This window comes from Notamacropus eugenii, chromosome 2 (assembly GCF_028372415.1).
Source record: "Notamacropus eugenii isolate mMacEug1 chromosome 2, mMacEug1.pri_v2, whole genome shotgun sequence".
NCBI classification, from domain to species: domain Eukaryota; kingdom Metazoa; phylum Chordata; class Mammalia; order Diprotodontia; family Macropodidae; genus Notamacropus; species Notamacropus eugenii.
In genome coordinates, this window is record NC_092873.1 from 485,219,686 (window position 1) to 485,237,554 (window position 17,869).

The following is a 17,869-nucleotide window of genomic DNA, read 5'->3' on the forward strand; positions in this document are numbered from 1 at the left end:
TCTGCTGACCCTGGAGAGAAGGTTGGGCAAGGAGGCTGTCATGAATGAAGGACTTCAACACCCAGGGAGAGGGGCTGTATACCAGGGCAAGAAGAGGTCTCAGACTTACATGGAGTAACCCCAGATCAAAATCGGAAGAGTCACTAGGACAAGTTCCAATTGGCAGCTTCATCGCCCACTACACCAGTCCCTGGTCACAAATTCAGGGAAGAGTGGGAAGGGGTCCTGTCCAAGGGAGTGACATTGAGGTAGAAAGGGCCTGGGTGTAGCCTGGAGAAAGGAAATTCAGAAGTCAGCAACAGCAGCAGTGCTGGTGCTGTGGCTCACACTTCAGGAACAAAGTTGAGCCGTACCTACAGAGGAATAACCATGACCAGACTTAAGTGGAACCTACATTTCTACCACTCTGAGATAACACGGCTTAACAGATAGCTGACAGCAGTGGAGTACTCTTGCTCATATCCAAACCCAGGTCAGGAACTTGCAGGGCTCAGACCAGAGGCAGCAATTAGGTTTTGCCCTCCCACTAACATTCAGCTGTAGCAACTTTGGGAAAAAGACACTAAATGATTTGCCCATAAAGTCACGGCCATCCTGGGGAAAGGAACAAGTTTTCCTAATTCCTTATCTAGCTCCTTTTCATCATGTCCTACTGGCTCTCTTAAAAAAAAAAAATTCTCTCTACTAGTAAGAACATATTACTCCATCCATGTGAAATAACTATCTGTGCCCAGATTCATTATCACTTCTCCAAACACTTTAAAATATCTTAATGCCTAGGCAGAATAGCATGTCTCACCAACGTTTAAAGGTTTACATCAGTAGCTACATGGCCCAGTGGATGGTGTGGAGACTTGGGCCCAGAACTGAGTTCAAGTCTAGCCTTCAGACACTTGCTGGCGATATGAACTTAAATCACTGAACTTCTGCCTGCCTCAGTTTAACTGTGAAATGGTGATGATAATAGCACCTACCTTCCAGATTGGTGTGAGGATCAAAGAGATAATATCAATAAATCATTTAGCACAGTGCCTGGCACACAGAGTGATTAATATATGCTCACTCCCTTTCATTTCCCTACTGTTATTAAAAAACACAAACATGCCACAGGCAAGCATTCACCTAATAGGCAAAATCCTACATAAACAGATTTCTGCTTATATTCTCTAGTTGCCACTAAAATTTAGTACAAACCACAAAAGTATCTACTAATCAAGGTAAGTATTTTGTGAATATAATACAGACCTACATAAACTTCATACACACCTTTTAGAAAGGAAAATATTTACTAGCTATGTTACTTCTAGTCAGTCAACAAGCATTTATTAAATGCCCACTATGTGCTAGCCAAGGGTGGGGAACCTGCAGCCCCAAAGCCACATGTGGCCCTCTAGGTCCTCCTTGTGGTTCTTTGATTGAATCTAAACTTTACAACACAAATTCCCCTTAATAAAAGGATTTGTTCTGTAAAACTTGGACTCAGTCAAAAGGCTGCATCAAGGACCTAGAAGACCACATGTAGCCCCAAGGTTCTCCACCCAAGTAATCCTGGACTAAGCCCTGGGGCTACAAACGCAAAAAATAGTCCTTGCTTTCAAGGACTACGTAGTAGTTTTCAACAAGCAAACAAGAATGTACAAAAAAGACATATGAAAATGATAAATTAGAGGTAATCAACACAGGGAAGGCACTGAAATTTAAGAGGGATTGGAAAAGGCTTCTTGCAGAAGATAAGATTCTAGCTTGGACTTGAACGAAGCCAGGGAAGGCAGGAGACAGAAATGAAGAGAGCATTCTAAGCACCAAGGACAGGCAGTTAAAATGTCAGGCCTTGGAGATAAGAGTTTGTATGAGATATAGCACAGAGGCCACTATCACTAGACTACAGATCACCTGAGGGGAAATAACATGTAAGAAGACTGGAAAGGTAGGAGGGGCCCAAGTTGTAAAGGGTTTTGAATGACAAAGGATTCTAGATTTGATTCTTGAGGTGATAGCAAGTCACTGGAGTTTACCAAATAAGAGGGTGACAACACTTTCAGAATATCAATTTGACAGCTGAGTGAAAGATGAAAGAAGTGGGGAGGGACTTGAGGCAGGAAGATCAACCAGACGATACTGCAATAGATGAGGTATGACATGTTAAAAATCCTACACCAGAGTGGTGGTAGTATCAGAGGAAAGAAGGGGGAATATATGAGAGATGTTATGCAAGTAGAAATGACAAGTCCTGGCAAAGATTGGATATGGAGACATCTAAGTTAGAAGCCTTTGTGACTGGATGGATGGTAGTGCCCTTAAGAAATAATAGGGAAGAGGAGAGGATTTTGGGGAAGAGAAAACTAATTCAGATACGTACGTGACAATCCAGTTCAAAATGTTCAACATGCAGTTAGAGAGTAAGACTGAAGGTCAGTAAAGAAGTTAGGGCTGGATAAGTACATCCATGAAGCCATGGGAGCTGATGAGATTATCAAGAGAAATAGTACAAAGGGAGAAAAGGACAGGGATCAGGACAGAACCTTTGAAAATATGCATCTCCATGCATATCTCCATCTTCATCTCGATGAAGCTCCAACAAAGGAGACAGAAGGAATAATCAGAGATAGGAAGGGAACCAGAAGAAAAAAATATCATGAAAACCTAAAACCTGGAGTATTAAGGAGATGATGGTGACTGACAGTGTCAAAGGCTGCAGAGAGATCAATCAGGATGATCTGGCAATTAAGAAATCACAGGTAACTTTGGAGGAAAGTTTTGGTTGAATAAAACAACACTATAGGAAGTTAAGAGAGTAGAAAGAAAGGAAATAGAAGCACCAATTATAAACTACTAAGAACCAAAGAAGAATTGGTGAGATTGTTTTTAAATCTCCATAATTACCATAACCTAAAAGCAAAAACCATGAATTTTTAAAATGTGAACATCATTTTTATTATTTAAGATTGTAACCTCTCAACAGGGGAAAACTAAATCAATTTACTTTTTTTCAAAAAATAAGTTTTTATGGATGCCTTTTGTTTTGATATCAGCTATTTTTGGACATGAATTTCCCCTACCTCTCAGAACTGAAGCTTCCTTGGGTAACAAAGAAAAACAGTAAAAAACAATGGATACAGTGTTTATGTATTTGACAGCACAGGCAGCATTACTCACTCACAATGCCCCACACCTTTATGCCAAGAGGAGGTATGTTTCATTTTCTTTTTTTCCAAGACCACTGTTGTTATTGTTGTTTTAAGTTACTCAAAGTTTCATCGTAGATCGGCCAATTCCAGTGGTTTTGATAAAGTTCAATTTGTGGTTCTCCACTAACTAGCACAAATATTTGGATTTTAAAACTTGCACAGGAATATTGCGACACAAATTTACCCCCTCAAAATCTATTTTTGCTCAAATATAAAATAATCTCAATCAACTTTATTTACAGAAAGAATAAAAGTATAAAAGCCACACCTAGGCTTGTAATACTACACATGATATGCTGGACAATATGGGCTAACAGCAAGTCCAAAAATAGGTTTATCAGACAAACAACTATCCAGTCTTTTAACAGGAGTTCCTTCCCCGCTATGCCCACTCCAAAAACCCCCAAAAAACCACCAGAAGATTATCTTTTTTTTTTTTTTGCAAGAGGAGGGCACTTTATATAATGTTCTAATATGGTATGGCAATGTTACAATAGGAAGAAAATTGCAGATTATGAATGAAAAGACATCAACATTTAGCAAAAGGTCTCACTTGAATGTCAGAGTTGAATTACTTCAATTCTAGCATGAAGTTTGACAGAACAAAAGGATAGCGAACAATCAAAAGATAAGAGTAGTGTTACACACATAATAAATCTCTAAATTTCACAAAGTAGTTGCTGATAGTTGGGTAAATTCTTAAGCCCTAGGATGCTCACAGACCCATCTCACAATGTGTGCAGTTAAATGCCTTTGTCAATGTTATAAACTGAAGTAGTGCGCCTGGTACTATTCTAAATCAGACATAACACCTTAAAAGGAAAATAAGGAAGTGGAGAACCGCTTGAGAATGTGGAATGTAAACAGATTAAGCATTTTAACATTAAGCAACTCCCATTTGGTGGTATGCTTTGCAAAGTTCAAATCTGAAAGACTTGGGCTCCTCATTATTACTTCAATAGAAAAGTAAGCTTGTTCCATCTGGTGGTAGCACTTTCTGGGATTTTTAGATTGGGAGGGAAAAGGGAGATAAAGAGTTTCAATTAACCTGCATCCTAATTTTCAAATGTCTTTTTAATTAAGGTTTTAACTGCTCTAGAGAAGAAATGAGTTACTAACTATACTTCATAGTCCAAACATACAATTCCATATTGACATGAATATAAAGAATAGTCACAGGTAATGGGTGCATTTTAAATATCCAACTATCTCTGAAAAACATACAGGAAAATGGAATGCAAAGATTCATGTGTTTTCTTTTTAAATTCTTTTAGGGATAAGACAAAATGTGAAAAAACTAGAAAGCATGCCAAGAATATATGAGGTTGGTTACACCTATTTTAATGAACATTGCTACCATCCTAGGAAAATTAAAGAGCAGCTTACTTCAAAGACTCATAGATATTTCTCTAAGAAAAAAAAATATGTAAAAGAAAACATCTCTGCTTTAAATCTTTAACTTCTCTAACTTATAAAATGTTTCTACAGCAGTTCAGTATCGGCCTGTATAATAAATGTTCATGGTAATTTTCACCCACAGTAACCAAAATACACTGAAGAATACAAACTCCACTGGGAAAGAAGACATTCAAAAAAGATTTCTTTCTTTACCATAGGAGTAGATTGATGCTTCTTGTAAGCATATAGATAAAACTACTTTACGATTGCATCTTGAGAAAGAATAGAAAATAACCTATGATGTGATTCCCATCTGCTCTAAGGAACCTCTACAAGTTCTGATAATCTTGTTCTTAGTCTAAGAGAGAACCTGAAAAATGGAGAAATCTATGTCACCTAAGCACTAGTTTCTGAGATTATATATTTTAGTTTCATTTCCCACAAAATTCTGAATTTTGTGGAATGGTCATTTAGATGAAAGTCTACTGGAATGTACAACTTGTCCTTTGCAAAAAAAAAAATAAAATAAAATTAATTTCTGATATTTATCTTTCCCCCTTCCTATCACTGTAGACAGTTCCTTGGCAAACATAGGTACCTTCTTAAGAAATATCTTAATACTTGAGTTCTTATAACAAAGTGTGGTATGATAGTCTCAATTCCAGATTTTACTTAAGAACATCATGTCAACTTAGGACACACCCAAAAAGTTTATGGCTCAAAAAACAAATGGAGAAAAAAATAAGGCTATCAATTGTCTTATTCTTACATATGAAATATGAACATAAAGGAGAAAGCGACCCACTCATCTTCAAATCTGTACATCAAAATGAGCACAAATGCCTCTTTCCAGTCTAAACTCAGAAATACAATTTGCAAGATATACGCAAAATGCTACAAAAAATTATTTTCTAATGCTAAATTATTCACTCACTTCATGTGAACAGGGATGCCTGCTCCCCTGGAAAAAGATGATTTGTCAATTAGGGTAGATGAAGTTCAGTGAAGGCACTGATGTAGATGAACTAAAGATGAAAACTGCAGAAAAGTGTGGAGAAAGGACTGATCACACATTTTCAAGAATTCCTCTTAAGTTTCTAGATGAATTCACTGTGCTCAATGATTTACCCTATATACTCAGTTTTAAGTCTAGGAGGAGCCTCATGGCAGAAAGATCAATGTGGATTAGAATTAGAAACACCTAATTCTGGCCTCTGGTTTGGAAGCTGTTATTATGCGACCACAAGCCAGTCACTTCAACTTTGTGCGTTCACATTTGTACAAGGATAATGTTTCAAACACCTGTTTCACAAGGCTGTAGAGGGTGGGGACTACTTCCTAAACTTCAAAATGATATTAAAAATAGTTACTATTACCATATCTATAGCTTTTAAAATATCAGACAATAAAACGGCAATAAGAATGATGACCTATTAATAAAGTTAATACAATTTATAAAGCAGTTAATCGGCAGACAATTCTGGTGTCTTTCTTTGACTAGGGAAGAGAAGCAAAGTTACAGTGAAAAATATCCAGGAAGAAGAATGAAGGAAATCTTGGACAGAAAGGCAAAAAAATGATTTGGCCATGTCTCATAAAACGAAACTGAGCACCGGAAGATGCGCTATATATTACAAATATAGCAACTGGGAGAAACTAGGGCACTGGGCCAAAAAGCCATTCCCAGTAAGTACGACTCTTCAACACAGAGGAGACCTACATGTGCATTTGCACAGCAACACTTAAGATATATTACTCTGCATATGCTTCTTTTTCTTCCACAATGGTGTTTGGGTTGGAAAATATCAAAGGGAATGAGTCAACCTGAGGGGGAAAAACATACATCTGAAAATAAAAATCAGATAAGCACACTTAAGCCAACATAAAACGTTAAACCAAGTTTTATTTCAACCTGCTAAATTTATGGCATACAATGACCTAAACACATACCCCCTTAAACTCCTTTCTCTGCAAAAACAAATGATGGTGGAAAGGGAGAATTCCTGAGGTCTTAACAAAGTAACACATTGCAGAATCAAGGGAAAAGTTTCATTAACTTCTCTTTTAAACTTATGTTTTTAATGAACAACCTTTGGAAAAGTTCAGCGTCACCCATGCCACAGTAGTCCCCTACAAAGCTGCTTTCCTCAGAAAGGCAGTCTTCTCTCCTTGGCCAAGCTACCCCCTCACACGAGATGGTCCGTCACCAATCTCCCCCCAAAGGAAAACAAGAACAACACAAAACCGAAAGAGGGTTCAGGAGGAGCTGCATCGAACTCGAGACCAACAGCAGGACCGGCGCCCGATGCCTGGTCCCGGCGCTCGCAGGCCCGGGCGGTCACCCCAACGACTGCCGGCGGCCCAGCCGCGGGGCGGCCTCAGTACAGGTTCTCGGTGTTGGCGCTGCGCGGAGTCTTGATCTTCTCGATGTTCTTGAGGATCACGTCGTGCAAGGTGGCGTACTGGTTCCGCACATGCAGCAGGATCTGGCGCACGCTCAGGTACTCGTTCTCGTCCACCTCGGCCACGGTGCGCCGGTAGTCTTCCACCTGCGGGTACTTGACGATCTTGGACACGAGCTTGGCGCGGGTGTTGTAGTAGGTGGAGAAGCGGCGCAGGTACGAGGCGGCCGTGCTCTCCACCGTCCACAGCTGGTCCACGGTGTCCTCCTGGATGGACACGCCGAAGTTGTTGCCGTCCTCCACCTTGGGGATGAGCAGCTGCACCCACATGCGCACCGTGTTGCACTTCTCCCTCAGCAGCTCGATCTCGGGTTTGACGCGCTCGATCAGCTCCACCAGGTGCTGGTTGCTGCGCAGCAGCTGCCCCTCGCCCCCGGGCAGCGCGGCGCCCTTGCCCGGCGGGGCCGGCTGCAGGGAGGCGGGCGGCGGGGGCGGCGGCTCGCGGTTGGGCCCGTCGCCCGCGGTGTCCGGCGTGTCCTGGGCGGCGGGGGGCTCCGGGGCCGGCACCGAGCGGATGCGGGCCAGGTCCTGCAGGCGGAGCTCCTGGACGCGGCTGTCCAGCTCCGACAGCTTCTGAGGGAAGAAGGTGGACACCAGATCTTCGGCCTCCTGCGCGATTCGGGCCCGAAACGAATCCACCTTGCCCTGCACATCCGGCTCCACCTTCAGGGGCGAGGCCATGGCGGGGCCTCTTCTGGGCGGGCGCCGCGGCCTCCGCCTCCGCCTCCGCCTCGCTGATGCCTGGACCGCGCCGCCGGCTGCCCCACCAACTCCCAACAGCCCCGGGCGGCCCACCGGAAATGACGCCCCGCCGCCACGGCCGCCCCAGGTCCACGTGCCGCTGGGGTGGGGGTGGGGGGTGACTGGGGCCCTCGGGATGAGCCCGCCCGCGGACCTGGGCTCCAATCAGGGCCCCATCGATGTCCCAGAGAAGTCCTCGGGCCGCCCAGGCCAACAGAGCAGACGAGGCCACGATGTGAGCGGCCAGGACGAGGCGGGGAGCCCTCAAGGCCCTCTCGGGTCACCGCGCCCCCGCCAAGAGCTGCCGGGCGGGGGCCTGGATGGCGAGGCAGCCGTGGACAAGCCCAGGCACCCATCTGACGTCTGGAACCAAGCTCTTGTTCAGCACAGCGGCCAGGCTTTGCCAACACGTGGTTCCCTTACTCAGATCAATGTGAATGGCCGTAAAGCAGGATGGGCTGCTGGGTACTAACTACCAGGTATGACCTGCTGCAAAATCTGCAACTTACCTGCTCGTACCTTATTTGTCTCTACCATTTAATGGCTGAGCTCTTTGAGAGCAGGGAGGAGACCGTCTTTTTCTCTTTCTTTGTGAACCCAGCATTAAAACAGAACCTGCCACATCCTTAGTGCTTAAAAATGCTTGTTACAAAAGGTATTATCCAGGAAATAATGCATGAAGGAAAAAGAAAGTGGGCTAGTCATACAAACAAATACTCCCAAAGCAATGGGGAGGAGACTAATCATGTCTTGCCTCCCCATCCTGCGTCTGGATGGGTTCTGTGCTCGTACAATTTGGATGAGATGGAAGTCACCAACTTTACTCCATTGTTTGAAATGGAGGACCACCAAGCTGCAACATCTATCCTGCAGTAGGCTCCTGGGAGCTCTCCTTCCACAGTTACTTGACCTACTGAAGTTACTTGAAACTGCTAGACTTTGCCATCCACCTTGTTGCTGAGGCCTTACAACTTCTGGGCCTTTCTATCCCCCCTTCAGTTTAACTTTCTTGATGTGTTGTTGCTCCCATTGAGTGTGGTCCCTTGATAGGGGCTGGCTCACTTCTATTAGTATCCCAAGTCTTATTAATTCATTATCTATAAGTATGTCCAAGTGAGCACATCATGCATACTATACAGGTGAACACACACACAAAAATCTGAGTGTGAAATCCATATTGAGGAAAACATTCAAACACACACACACAAACACAACTACTGCTAAGAGGAACAGCCACCAAAATAAAATTCTCTAACATCACGTGTTAATCTAATACTAATTCAGGGACGTGATACTGCTAGGATCCTTGGTTAATATACATTGAACACCAAGTGCTCTCCTTACAACAACCATATGTTGTTATTGTTTTTGATCCCTATTTTATATGTAGAAAAAAGGTAAAAAAAAAGATCACAAAGTTAGTTTAAGCCATAATTCACATTGAAGCGACCTGACTCCAAGTCTAGCAAATTTTCCACTAATCTACTACAGACTTAAGTTTCCTTTACTGAAACAAACATTAGAATTCTCTATTCATCATTTTGCTCTTTCTCAGCTTCTCTCAAAAATAAACTATGTTGTTTTTTTATTAGTACATAGGCTCAAAACTGAAAACCAAATTCTCGTATTTTCTAAGACTTCTTCACAGATGTAAAGATTACTTTGGGGATATTTCCTTTTACATCATATTTTGAGAAAATTTCCTGCTCAGCAAACTATTCAACATGATTGGTTCAGAGCCAGTATTTATACTTACTTTTTAAAAATAGCTTAGTTGATGGAAAGATATGTGAAATTCTGAAGAGTAAAGTAAGAGAAAATAGGAAAACAATATACAAAAAATGTGAATATTATATTACTATAATGATCAAATTTGTCTCCAAACAAGAGACAATGACATGTATTTCCCCTTTACCGAATAGGTGGGAAAGGATGAGTGAAGAATACTATATATGCTGTCAAAATCAACCGATGTACTGGTTAGTTGTGTTGAACTGCTTTCTTTTTTCTTACAAAGCACTGTCTTTGGGTATGGGAGGAGAAAGTAATACATTCTGAAATGAAGATGATATAAAAATTCTAATATATCAGTAAAATTTTTTAAAAAATTTAAAAGTAGCTTAAATGTAAGTCATTTGCTTCCACTTTTAGTAAAATTTTAATTTCTAATGCAATGTAATGGCAACTGAAGAGCTACTAAAGTATGACATAGATGTAAATTTCTGGTTACAAAGGTAATATAATTTTATTAATTTATGATGAACTGAGTTGTCTATTAAAGCAAATATAAAGTTCTTCATGGGTTCTAGCTTACTTTGTCATGTAATGTATCTTAAAAGTATGTCCTGTTAAAGAGAATGCTAGATTTGGAACCAAGAATACTTAGGTTCAAATCCTACATCTGACACATAACTAGCTCTGTGACCAAAGGGGCTCAACCTGTCAGCTTCATTTGTAAAATGGTACTCATAGTATTCATCTTATAGGAATGCTAGAGATTATATAAAACACTTTGCAAACATTAACATGCTATATAAATACTGTTGTTTTTATTACTGGCATATTTACTGTCTTTATTAACCAGAATTGCATTAGAGTAAAAGGTTGTTCAAATGAATTCCATCACTAAATTCTGCTTGATACATGTGTTCCATGTGTGGTCCTGGCCTTTATGATCTGGTATCTCTTTGCCACTTTCTCCTCATAATTCATGCTTTGTTCTTCAGAAATCACAGAGGTAACTCAGTTCAGAGAGTTGCAATTTTCAGCAGTCTGAAAAGCAGTCTCTTGGGCTTTCGAAACACCAAACTATGGTTTGGGTCTAGGATGCACAGTTAGAGACTTGCCCCGGGCAGTGCTCCAGTATATAATTATTAGTCCTCGCCCATCTGCTAGCTGGAAGGCTTTACAGATTCAGAGATGCGGAAAGGTCTAATTATCCCTGTTCTTTTCTGGTGGCTAACTCTAGGATCCCTTCCTCCTGTGACAGAATCTGTGATGAATCTGGACTCGAAATCTAAAATTAAAAAACTAAGCAGAGAGACCACTAGCATCAAAACCAGCATTTCCTAGTCAAGCACCATGATTCAAGTTTCAGAATTTCCTAAGCTGGTACAAGGGTCAGAGGAGTACAGAGGGAGTAATAAAGGATAGTTTTGATATTATGGATGTATCTTAACAGCAGCTCAGTGTATCTCAGGGTGAAGAAAGTAACCCAACTCAGAAGACAGAATAAGAGTTTTTGTTTTGAATAGGAAAGGGTATCTTCTCAGACTAATAAGCAAAATATACAGAAGACTTTACTAGAAGTTGGTATTAAGGGGAGGGAGTATCTTCTTGGCATCCACATCTTTTTTTATACATTCAATCTTTATGGCCAAGTTGGGAGTTTCATAGTTTTGAGCCAGACATATTCCAACCACATTCTGAGTATAATTCCAAGCAAAAACTGAAGTGATGGTAGCCCCTATTCTGGGCTCCATAATGAGTCTCAGATCCCTCCCCCCTACTCAGTGCAACATCATTGCTCTCATTATCCTCTTTGAGGTTGAGTTTGCAATTCCCTCTCTAGTCACTGAGGCTTCTGCTCTAGGGATGTCTGCTCTCCCCTTTCAAGGTCAGAAGTGTAGAATCTATAATACTAGCTTGGTTGTTAAAGAGACACTGCTATGACCCTGTTCTCCCTGATCTGGTCCCACAATCCTGACCTATTCTTGTTCTCCAGTCCTTGGCCTGGTCATCTGTTTGTGGGTCAGATTTATGATCTTATACAGGAAAAATGACACAGCGTGGTTTCTCCTTCTACTTCCTGATCACTACTCCAGTTGACACTCTTAGATCTTTGTTGGATTGGTTAGGGGGAGTGGTGAGCTGTGCTCCACTACTTCTTCATACTTTACCATCTTGGCTGGTCCAATGATCTCTTAATTGCCATATCTAATGGCCTTTCTTTTAATCCTCATCCTTCTTAACTTCTCTGCAACTTTGGAACTGCTGATCTTTTCTCTCTACATTTTCATGGCATTGCATTCTCCTCCTACTTGTCTAACCACTCTTTCTCAGTCTCCTTTGCTAGCTCTTCATTCAATATCACTAACTGTGAGTATCCCCAAGGATCTATCCTGAGCCCTATCTTTTTCCTCTCTCCACAGTATCTTAGTGATCTCATCAGCCCCCATGGATTCAATTACCATCTTCATGGAGATGAATTTGAGATCTGTTTATCTAGCCCTCGCCTCTCTCTTGATCTCCAGTCTGCCTTCACCAAATGCCTATTGGACATCTTGACATGAATGTCTTATAGACAGCCCAAACTCAACATATCTATAACAGAACTCATTATCTTTGATTTCAACTCTCCTCTGTTCTAAACCTCCCTTTTACAGTTGAGGACACCACCCTTCTCCCAGTTGCCCAAGCTCTCAGCTTTGTTATATTCTTGACAACTCACTCACAATCACCACATACATTCAATATGTTGCCAAGATGTCTTCTTGCTTATCTTTTCAACATCTTTCATATTTGTCTCTGTCCACTCATACTGACACCTCTCTGGTAGAGGTCCTCATCACCTCACCGAGGGACTATTACAATTGCCTTCTAATTTGTTTCCTTGCCTCAGATCATCCCATCAGCTGCCAAAGTGATCTTCCTAAAATTCAGATCTGACTATATTCTACCACAATAAAATGCTGTGGTTCCATATTATCTCCAGGACCAATTACAAAATCCTCTGGCTTCTGAAACCCTTTACAACCTGACCCCTTCCTACCTTTACAGTTTTCTTATACTTGACTCCACATCATGTATTCTATGATCTGGTAACACTGTCTTTATTGTTTCTCATGTAGGACATTCTATCTCTGGATTCTTCCTCTTTACTGTTTCCTCTATGCCAGGAATTCTTTCCCTCCTGGTTTCCTTGGCTTCCTTCAAGTCTAGGCTAAAATCCCACCACACGTAAGAGGTCTTTCCTGATAAACTTAATGATAATCCCTTCCTTCCAATTATCTCCAAATTAACCTGTATATATCTTGTTTATATATAGCAGCTTGGATGTTGTCTTCCCCACTAGAATTTGAAGTTTGGGTCGGGGGCCATGGTTTGGTTGTTTGTTTGTTTTTTTTAACTTTCTACACCCCTAGAACTTTAGAACAATGTGTCTAGCATATATAATAAGTTTTTTGGTTGACTACATGTCAACTGTTATTATTACAATGAAATCAAAGAGCATCAGGCAAAATCTTACTGTTCGTCATCTTACTTTTTGGCAGTTATGATTGGTAATAGTGCTAAATAGTTTTAGAAATAAAATTAAATATTTAGATGTTCTTTAGGAACCTATCTACTCAAAATGTGAGATATTTTTCTATCCTTTTCAAGTACACAATACAGATTTTCTCACTTTTGCATTTATATAGTGAGACACCAGAATTCTACTAGTTACATTAATACTTGGCTATAAGGTTCTTAAAAAATAATCTTCAACAAAATATCTGGAGCCCAGCTGTCTGAATTTCAGAGAAAATAATGTCCTCCTTTAGTAAGGAACTAAGGGAAAATGTTTCAGAATGCCCAGTAGTGCTCCCAAACAAGGCTCCATGACCTACATAAACTGTCCTCCATTTAAAATATAGATTTATGAAGTATTGGCTATTGGGCCAAAAGAAGAGTCTTTGTGATGCTAGAGAAGTATACAGAGCTCAAGGATGATGTAGGAGACTCCTACTACTGTTATTTATTCATAGATTTTTATAAGCATTTGTTTTTGTTGGGTTTTTTAAATTAAATATTTTAACTGAGGAAGATGTAGGAAAATGCCTGAGCAATAATTTCTGCAGCTTAGTAGGACTTGTTTTGGACTACATCACCCAGCTTAGGGTGAGGTAGGGAAAGAAGAGGCAGGGCTTGAAAGATAAAAGTTAAAACCCCTCTAGAATGCCAGAATTCATGAGACTTGTATACTTTACTGCTACAAGTAAAGTAGTGGTTAACCAAATATTTTATTCTTGTAGAAAAATGCTTCCATCTCGAAATGGCAAATTCACTAAGCTGAAATCCAAATTTTATGGTATGACCTACAAAAATATCTATGTTCAAAACATCTTCGGAAGTTCTAATTCAGTTTAACAATTTTTGCCACCAGATAATAAAGAAAAAACTTAGAAAACTAGGAAATGACTATCATAAAAGAACTCCAGGAAATACTGAATTTCTCAAAGTTCATTTTCAATTATCTCTCTAAATCTGATTAAATTCTGGGAAATTATTTCCCAGGAGTCCAAAGTTTCCTAAGGTAGCCTGGTATAATGGAAAGTGCCTTGATCTAGTGGTAAGGTAATCTGGGTGATCAACATGCTGCATGAACTCTCTAGGTTCATCTCACTTCATCTCTCTAGTAGGATCACAGACCCCCTAGGGCTGATGTCCCCCCCCTCACTCAAAGGAAAACTTCCAGTAGGCACTGACTGTTTGATCCTTATTTACATCTATAATTCAGTATGTTGTGGTGGTGGTGCTATGTTTGTTTAGTACGTGTTAGTAAATATTACCCTTGGCTAATTCTTGGCTGAGATAAAAAATTTCTTTGAGAACACCTGCAAAGAAATTAAATAGAAGGCCAAGAATAGGGCATGCTTTCTTTGTTAAAATATACAGGTATTTATTTTCCTTTACAGCCTAAAGAGGTGGCACAATGGTTAGAGCACTGGACCTAGAGGCAGGAAGACCTGAGTTCAGATTTGGCCTCAGACACTAGCTGTGTGATCCTGTGCAAATTATGTAACCTTTCTGCTCAGTTTCCTTAATTGTAAAATTGTAAAAGCCACCTTTAGGGTTGTTCTATGGATCAAATAAAATATTTGTAAAGCACTTAGCACAGTGCTTGGTCTACACCACAGGTGTTTAATAAATACTTGTTTCCTTCCTATCGTCGTTACATTGAACTGACCATGACAGGATCACAGATCCAAAGTTGAACAGTTATTAGAGAACAGCTATGCTAACTCAATCATTTTATTAATGACAATACTAAAACCCAGAAAAACTAAGTAATTTGCCCAAGGTAGTGGCAGAGTTGAGATCTGAACTCAGATCCTATGTCTCCCAGTTCAACACTCTTACATTTTAACCATTCTGCCTTCCTAATAGCAATGGGAATAACTGTTATAAAATTTATGGCTTAAAAATCAGTGGTGACCATATATGCGAAGAAGTTAGGATGACCATTTCTTCTTTATATTATACAGTATAAGTTAACTGAATTCATTAAAAAAGCATAAGGTAAATTTTACAACTAAAAAGCTAGTCTCGAACATCTGAAGCTAAGAAGGACTTCATCAGAATGGAATTCAAATATTTATGTTCTTAAATAAAACCCCAATTTTTGGTATCACTTAATTCAATGCAATTTAGGCTTTATAATCCTAAGCAGCTTATATTTTAGTGTCCTGTTATATATGAAAAATCACAAATCATGGACAGGCCCTAGAAGAAAAGCAAAAAGCCAAAACTGTTTAGATGCTATAAAATAAAACTCTGACATATATGAACAAGATATGCAGATAATATACAGATATGAAGGTCAAATTAAAAAAAAAACCTTCTAGACAAACAAGGTCAGATGGTGACTTTAAAAGTCTTGGTGGTTTTTTTTTTTAAACAAGAGTGTCAAGACGACTCTGAGGACTTATGATGAAAATGGTATCCATCCCCAGAGAAAAGACTGATGGAATATGAATACGGATTGAAGCATACTTTTTAAACTTTATTTTTCTTGGGGAACTTTTGGGGCGAGGGTCTATGTTTTCTTTTACAACATGACTAATATGGAAATATGCTTTGCATGACTATGTGTAACCTATATCAAATTGCTTGCCTTCTCAAAAACAGCGATGAGGAGGTAGGGAGGGAATTTAAAAATTTTTAAAACATGTTACAAATTGTTTTTATATATAATTGAGGAAAAAATAAAGTAGTAAATAAAGTTTAAAAAACAAAATAGTAAAACGGCATCTTTCTGAGAAAAAAAGATGTAAGCTTGCAAAGGGGAGGCTTTACTTCAGTTTCAAATAGAAGAACAAGAAATTACATCATTCCACACAGGGAAAGAATGCTAACATATCTCCCTGGGTGACATGCTAGCATTTTGTCAATTAGGAGAGCTTCACTTTTAGATTAACTCTGTAAGAAATGATCACAGCAATGCACTAAATTTTTTTTTATTTTTTTAAAATTATGCATTTAAGCTACTAATGCTTAAAACTGCACTAAGACTTTTGGGATACCCTGTATTAACAACTGATTTCTACATAATCCTCAGGTTCACTGTTTTTTCAGTCTATACTTAATGAGACATGTGAAACCATAACCAACCATATCACTCTTTGTTTTTTCTTCAGTTGTCTATCTAAATCTTTGTTTTCCTCAGACAACTTGTGAAAAAGTATGGCATTAAATGAGTTCTGAAAACACTTACTAATATAGTGTTTGAACTGAGGTCTTTCTTATTCCAAATCCAGCACTCTGTCCACTGAGTTGACTAGCTTTTTACAAAGACCTATAATAAAAGGCTATGAACTTTTTTTTGCACATTTCTGCACTATATGACTTTATCTTTTCAAATTTATAAAAACTTATGAGAGGTAAGAAGGGGGAGGGAAAAGGACATGTAACTATACCTACACAAACATTATTGATTTGAGGGGCTACTTTTCAACCATTTTAGTTTTTCATAAATTTATCAATTTTAGTATTCATATTTTCCAATATTATTAATATTTTTGGGGATAAAAAGCTTTTTGCTCCAAAAGATTATTAGTATATGTATGAAGGCCTAATATAAATATAACCCACTGCTCAGATACCAAACTCTGGTTTTAGACAGATATATACAGTTTGAGTTCATGTCCCATATGACTTTCTCCAGAAATGCTGATATTTGGTTCATCTAGGTCTCCACACAAAGTGGAAAAGTCTCTTGGCTTCCATACAAGCACTTGGAGTAACAGTATATTTTAATACGGGACAGGCTTTATTTAATCCTCCAAAATACAATGCGCAAATGCCTCATACTAAAGTCCTGTAAGCTGTACAGACCACTCTTCCTTTCCTGTGCTGTTCCACCTCTCCCATGGCTGGTACAGTCCTCCAGGTGTATAGTAGGAACCTAGGGTTGAGTCCTGTTCCTCACCCTTCCTGGAAGAGAATGTGTGTGGGCTGCTAAAGTATCAATAACACTCCAGTAAACCCTCTTTTTCCTAGGGACATATACATACATACATACATACATATATATACGCACACATGTATATATATTATATATACGTATATACGTATATATAATATATATACACACACACACACACACACACACACACACACACACACACACACACACACACACAGTCTTTTAGGCTTATTATAGCACTACCTTAGGATTGAGCTTTTCCACCTCTTGGTTCAGTCCATCGCTGCTTCTCTGCTATATAACTCCTACTTGTTCTAAGAATTCAGCCCTGTCGAGGAACTCCTCCTCAGAGTACAAGAGGTTTGATCCAGGTTCTTCTGCTTTCCCAAGAACTAATAAATGACTTTGCTACTTTTGTTCTGTGATGCTGTTTGGGGTCCAAAAAACAATGTTTCCTGAAACACGTGCTTTCTAGAAGAGCCAACTTTGTTCAGGCTTTCTCCCAGGAAACCAAAATCTATGTCAAACCAGCTTCTCTTTATCTCACCTCTCTTCTCCTTATCTGTCTAGCTCTCTGAAGTAAAGGTCTGGACTGTGAACCAATCAATTAATCTTATTGTGTTATCAGTGGACAACAAGTACATAGGACAAGGTGAATTCACACTTTTAAAAAAGCCATCTTCAATGCCAAAGAAGGATCTCATCCTTCAATCTTTCTAATGAGGAGCTAACTTTGACTAATGTCCTCTTGGACATACTGTCTATACAGAAATCAATATAATTTTAAATAGTTCATTTGAGGAGAGCAGATCTTCATGAGTGAAGATCTCTATATAATATAAGCTGAACCTCTAAGTTATCTCTTCTATATGTAGTCATAATTAAATGGTCAA

The 17,869-nt window shown here is 39.5% G+C and overlaps 1 protein-coding gene and 1 pseudogene across 2 annotated transcripts in view; both read right to left on the reverse strand.

Moving 5' to 3' along the window:
* ATF6 (activating transcription factor 6) overlaps positions 1 to 17,869 on the reverse strand; it is a 206,422-nt gene that overhangs the window by 74,763 nt on the left and 113,790 nt on the right. The window lies entirely within an intron of this gene.
* LOC140529849 (proteasome activator complex subunit 3 pseudogene) lies at positions 6,472 to 7,823 on the reverse strand (annotated as a pseudogene).